Below are 6,143 nucleotides of genomic sequence, written 5' to 3'. Positions count from 1 at the left end.
GCAATCGATTACCCCAGAGTTAGATTCAATTCACAGACTAGCACTGTTTACCAGCCACACAATCCGGTATGATTTCTCTAACTAATCAGTTACTTTTTATTGATAGCAAACAGCTATGGTGAAAATTGAATAAAATAACTTATACACAAAGCATGGGACATCACAGGCGCTCAACATTAATATTAGTAAATACTTCACATGTCCTATCTTTAAAGGGGTGTTCTTGACACTAAGGAAATTACTTTGTTAAAAATAAAGCGTGAGAAACAAAGTACTAAAATGAGACACGCACTTGGAGAAAAGAAGAAATGACATACTGAATGCTTTTGAATGTAGTAATGGGGAGGATATGTTCAATGTCATCGACATTTGTGTTAATAAAAAGCCTGAGTGTGGATCTATTGAGGTCAAGAAGAATAGATCTAAAAGCCCATGGTTCAGGCCTTGGGAGATTGGTCTCTTTATTTCCATATTTGATTTGGGGACAGTGCTACAGGCAAACATATATTTTCAGTCTAAAATTATCATCAAAAGGGGTTTACCCTTGTCAGAGAATACTGAAACTACATAGAGGTGCCCAATTTGGAAACTTCTGATTTCTAAACAAGAATTCAGCTAGGAGCAGGCCTTTCAGGGCTCTGCATAGGGAAGTTGATGTGCATAGAAGTTGCTTCATAAATCCTGGTGGGATGGATCTGCCAGAGCAGTGTCAGAGGTCATCAGGAGAACTGATTTGTAACTAGCATTCACTTGTTGCACAACTAACTCATGCTGTAGAGATTGATTAAATTCAGACTCTTGTTACCCACAGTCAAATATTAGGCAGAGAAGGAACCTAAATTGGAGATCTTCATAGAGTCCCTCCCCTTGTAGCTTGGGGAAATATAGGAAAAGGGTGAGGAAAAATTATAGACGCCAGAGAGGCTGAGGACACCAGGAGAACATGGGCTGTGAAATCAACTAAGGAAGGCTCCCTGGGGCCCATTGGGCTTGCAAAGGTGCGGGCTCTCTCAAATATGCTACATTTGTTAGCTTGGTGTTTTGTGAGACTCCTAAAGGCAAGAGTGGGGGTATCTTTGACTCTTTAACCTGTTCTTGGGACCTCTTTCCTCCTGATATGAGGGATTGTGCCTGGTCTTATTGTAATTTGTTAGATCATTTTCCTGGGAGGCCTGTTTTTTTCTGAAGAAGAGGGGTGGATCTGGGGGGAGAGGGAAGGTGTGTGGGGAGTGATGGGCTGAGTGGAGGGAGGGGAAACTGCAGATGTATTGTATGAAGGAAGAATCATATTCTGTAGGCATCTGAGGTAGGGTCAATAGGCCAGAGGAACTGTTTCCCCTCAAGCATCGTAGGCTGTAGGTGTCCACAGGAGGCTAAAATGTATTTAGTACTAGCTTCAGTTACTGTGCCAAGTACTTCACAGTTAATATTTGCCATTTAACCTTCACAATAGTCTTATGGGGAAGATAAATTAATGAAGAAACTAAAGTTCTAAGTTGGCACGTCACTTGCCCAAGGTCACCCAACAGACAAACAGTGGACCTGGGACTTGAACTCAGATCCACCTGATAGCTATAATTGGTTTCTTAATGACTATACTAGATTTGGGGTGGTGGATGCTTTATGGAAAAAATTGGGCTGCTTATTTTTAATTTCAGTTTATTCTTATTATTTATTATCTGACTATTTCAACTGTTTGAAAAAATGAAAATATTACACTGTAAGTGTCCATAGGTTAGTCAGTAGATTCTAAATTACTCTTTTACTGAATATGGATTTAATTTATATCATACTGCCCATTGTCCTCTCTAACCATTAGCCATTCTTCCCATTCTGATGGCTTTCAAAAGAAGTTGCAAGCATCTACAGAAGTTCAGATTTGAACTGCACTAGGAAGAGTGCTGTCTGTATTACTGTAGGGGATAGGAGGAGGGAGGGAGGGAAGGAAAAGGAGAGGGAGAGGGATAAGGAGAGGGAGAGGAAAGGGGGGAGAGGGGGAGGGAGGAGAGGGGGGAGGGAGGGAGGGACAGAGAGAAGAGAGCGCATGGTAATCTCATAGGACAAGAAGGTTATGATAAGATTGAGGAGGGGGCTTTCAGTGGTAGAACTTGGGGGGTGGGAGGCTCAAGTTTTGACAAAGAGCAATATTTCAGGAGCACAGTTTTGAAGGCTGAAGGAAGACACTTTGCTAACTAGCAAAGGAGGGTCATCTGGATACAGAAAATAGGATCAGGAAGATGACACATGCCTATATTCCAAGCACTCAGGAGACTGAGCCAGGAGGATTGTGAGTTCAAGGCTAGCTATATCGTGCAGTCCTGTCTCAAAAGGCAAAAACAAAAGAGAGACACACAGAGAGAGGCACACTTAGAGAGGCAGAGCATGGGAGGGAAGGGAATGAGATGGGGCACGTGGGGAAACAGTTTCTGGTAGAAGGATGTTGGACACCAGTACTGTGCTGAAGGCTGGTTGTATGAATTGGGCAGTAAGACACTAAAGTAAAGGAAGGAAAGGAGCTCTAGTGACCCCCAAAGTGCAGTGACAGCAGACAGGGCTATAAAACCACCAAGGGGGGTGTGTCTCATTTTATTTCCTGTTTCAGTGAGAAAAATGCTCTGACAAAAGTAACTTAAAGAAGACAGGGTTTATTTTAGCTCACAGTTCCTGGGCATCACAGTTCATCATGGCAGAAGCAGGAAGCTAGTGGTAGTGTTGGGCCAACACTCTGGTAGCTGAGAGTGAATAGGAAGTGGGGATGGCTAGAAATCCTCAAGGTCCATCTGCACTTATTTCTACCAGCAAAGGTCCACCTCCTAACTGTTCCAGAACCTTCTCAAATAGCACCACCCTCTGAGACCAAGTGTTCCAGTGAGTCTTACTGAGGGACATTTTACATTCAAATCATAGCAAGAGAATATAAGAAATTTCTTTTAGTGTTCTTTGAATTCCAACAAAAGGTTTACTAATGTGGAATTATGGTCAACACAATTTAATTTTCTCCCTTACAGATGTTCATGAGGCATCTGCTTATAATTTTTTTTTTGAGAACACCTTACCTTGGTAGAACTTCTTAAATGAGTAGACATCTGTAGTCTGTGGATGGTGGCCCTGGTCAAGGGCTTTTCCAGCCACTCTCCATTCATCACCTCAAGTAATGTGGAAAGCATCTAGACAGTAGGATACCATGGCTCCTCCCAGCTGTCCTCTGACCTCATGGGTGTCTGGCAGGATTGAAAACAGTTTTAGACATTATGAATAGAAGGATTTCTATTGTCATCTAATGGTCAAAAGTCAGAGATGCTTTGAATATTCTATAAGGCACAAGGTGTCTTTAGAGATTAGGACTGAATGTCCACAGTGTGAAGAGTTAGGGTCTCACTCGTTAATACCAAGGAGGGTAATTTTCTCTCCTCCTCCTCCTCCTCCTCCTCCTCCTCCTCCTCCTCCTCCTCCTCCTCCTTCCTCCTCTTCCTTCTCTTCTTCCTCTTCCTCCTCCTCCTTCTCCTCCTCCTTCTTCCTACTTCCTCCTCTTCCTTCTCTTCTTATTTTATGTGCTACTGATTATATCATTTTATAAATGAGAAATCTGAAGGATGTGGGTTATAATATTTCCCGTTTGTACTAAACAGGAAAATATGGCAGAAACATATTTATTCCAAAGTTAGTGTTTTTCTATTATGCCATGACTCCAGGAAGAAGATAAATGGATTGATGTGGCTTCATAGTTTCTAGTCCTGGTAAAAAGAATTTAGTGTCAGAGACTAAGAGAGACTTGATGGAAGGGAAAATTCTGAGAGCTGTTGGGAAGCTAAGAGACAATCACAGCGATAAGTATTTTAAAACTTGACGTGATGGAGTGGGGAGACTGCAAGTGGAAACATCTAGTGGGTGTCAAGTGACAAGAACTGGGGTTCAGGGGAAGGTCAGGACTGTAAGTATCATGCTGCTGACAGCAGGTTTTAGCCACAGCAAGGAGAAGGGGCCTGGGATGTGCTAGGCCAGGAGCACAAGCAAGCAGAAGCTGATTTCTAGGAAAAGGCTCACAAGAATAGAAATGAAGAGTCGAAATGGAATTAATGAATACAATAAGTGGGATCTGGAAAAGGTCCAAGAGCTATGATATCATTTAAGAAGCCAGATAAATAGACTCATGACAAAATAATATTCAAAAATATGTTTCTTAGAGTCCAGGGGAGAATTTCACTATTTTCTCTTACCAATTTCTATTCGATGTAATTGGTGGCATTTTTTTTCATTGTATGTACGATATTCACAGTTATCCTTAACTCATTTATTAGCCTTGAAAATAACATTTCAAATTCTATTCAGGCAAAAGCCTCGACGTTATAGTCCCATGTCCAGCCTTCTGGTAGCTTTCTGATGTTGACAGCACACTTGTTCCTTGTTCCTGGAGCCCAAGCTCTCATTTGTCTTTGCTGAATCCACACATTCTGTTTAACTAAGTAACAGGAACAAATACTCTTTCCATAATGGATGTACTGGAGGTATCATGTTTCTCAGAATCTCCTCTGCAGATTAACTGCACTAAGCCAGGGATTCTCAACCTTCCTAATGCTGCAGCCCTTCATGTTATGGTGACCCCCAACCATAACATTATTTTTGTTGCCCCTTCATAGCAGTAATCTTGCTACTGTTATGAATTGTAATGTAGGTCTCTGGGTTTCCCCACGGTCTTAGGCAACCCCCGTGAAGGGTCCTTTGATGCAAAGGGTTGCGACCCACAGGTTGAGAACCACTGCTCTGAGCTACATGCAGTTTAATTTTCATTGACAAACACAATTGTTACTTATTAGCTATCAGCAGTAGGGCTTTTAGCAGATATGCTGAGCCTCCAGGTTGGGAGAGCACAGGCAGGGTTCAGTGCTGGAGAGGAGGAGGACGAGCAGTTAAGTGTTCCGGTCAGTTGATCATCACAGTGCAAGGTGGCTTACTTGGTACTGAGGTGATTATAGTACCAAGCCTCCTGCTAAGAGAAAACATGATCCAATGACATCATCATAAGGAAGAAATTTTTCCAGGCACACTGACTGGTTGAGGGACCACTGTGGCAGGTTATCACCAGGGAAGGAAAAAGATATAGCATATATTTCAATACATTATGGGCAAGGCAACTTTTGTAGGTAAGGGTGTAGAGTGGAGGTCAGATAATTGAAAAGCACTGAGAGGAAGCATCAGGGATTAAGGAGATTTTAGCTGAACCAATCTATCCTATTCCTGTTGAAGACCGGCAGGGTGACCAGATGAGACGTGGAGCAGTGGTGGAAGAAGAAGAACTTGTCAGATTTGGAGGGTGATCAGATGTGAGGGAGCAGGGATCATGCTGTACTGATGGAGAGGTTCAGAATTAGCTCAGCAAAGAATCTTTGTCAATCACAAGTGCAATATGGGCAAAGAGTGTTCACATGCTTACTGTTGCCAAGCCATTCCACTAAGTGCATTCTAAGTATTAGATCATTTAAAATCTCACAAGGCCTGTTACCATTCTGCCTTGCCTTTGAACGCCTGACCAGTCTCAGAAATGCACCATATCTGGTCTAACCTTATCACCTACATCCTAGCCTGTAAACATCACTGACTAAAGAGCCGGTTGTGATGAGGGATGTGTTTTGTTGCTGACCATCACCGGGAAACACTAGACACAGGTTGGTCTGGAGCCCTTGAAATGTAGCCCGTAAAACAGACTAGCAACAAAAACAAATAGTACGCACAGCCCACGTTTAATTAGTCTCTTGTTTGAAATATAAACGCAAACAGACCACAGTTTGGAGAGCTGGTGACCAGTGAGAATGTAGAACACCTCCATCAGTGCAGAAAGCTCCACCCCACAGTGCTGCTTCCTTGCATGGATTCTAGGCGCTCACCTTTGCTTTCCTCCTAAGGAGCACGAGAAGATGGGCTTCCCTCTCCACTTCCGGGAACTCCAACTCTTTGACGTAACAGAAAGGAGGTTGCTTCCCTCTGTCCACCTTCCCTTCCATGTGGCTCACGCCCATCGCAGCAATAGCTTCCACAGACTGAAAGGGGAGCCCCTAGGAAGCGGCTTCCCACATGGGCTCTGCGTATTCCCGTTGCACTTATGAGTAACCCACAGTTCACACTTTTTACTTTATTTTATTGCCATG

The 6,143-nt window shown here is 43.0% G+C and overlaps 1 long non-coding RNA gene across 1 annotated transcript; it reads right to left on the bottom strand.

The window, feature by feature from the left end:
- Positions 1 to 2,635: 2,635 nt before the first annotated feature.
- Positions 2,636 to 6,143, bottom strand: LOC134485224 (uncharacterized). The gene is made up of 3 exons (XR_010063241.1): positions 5,883 to 6,143; positions 3,057 to 3,221; positions 2,636 to 2,732 (listed from the first exon to the last, which is right to left on the bottom strand). It is a non-coding gene; the product is annotated as an uncharacterized LOC134485224 (long non-coding RNA).

The sequence above is a fragment of the Rattus norvegicus genome, chromosome 1, assembly GCF_036323735.1.
Source record: "Rattus norvegicus strain BN/NHsdMcwi chromosome 1, GRCr8, whole genome shotgun sequence".
Lineage (NCBI taxonomy): Eukaryota > Metazoa > Chordata > Mammalia > Rodentia > Muridae > Rattus > Rattus norvegicus.
Note: the sequence above shows the minus strand (reverse complement) of the source record. Positions and strands in the feature narration are given on the sequence as shown.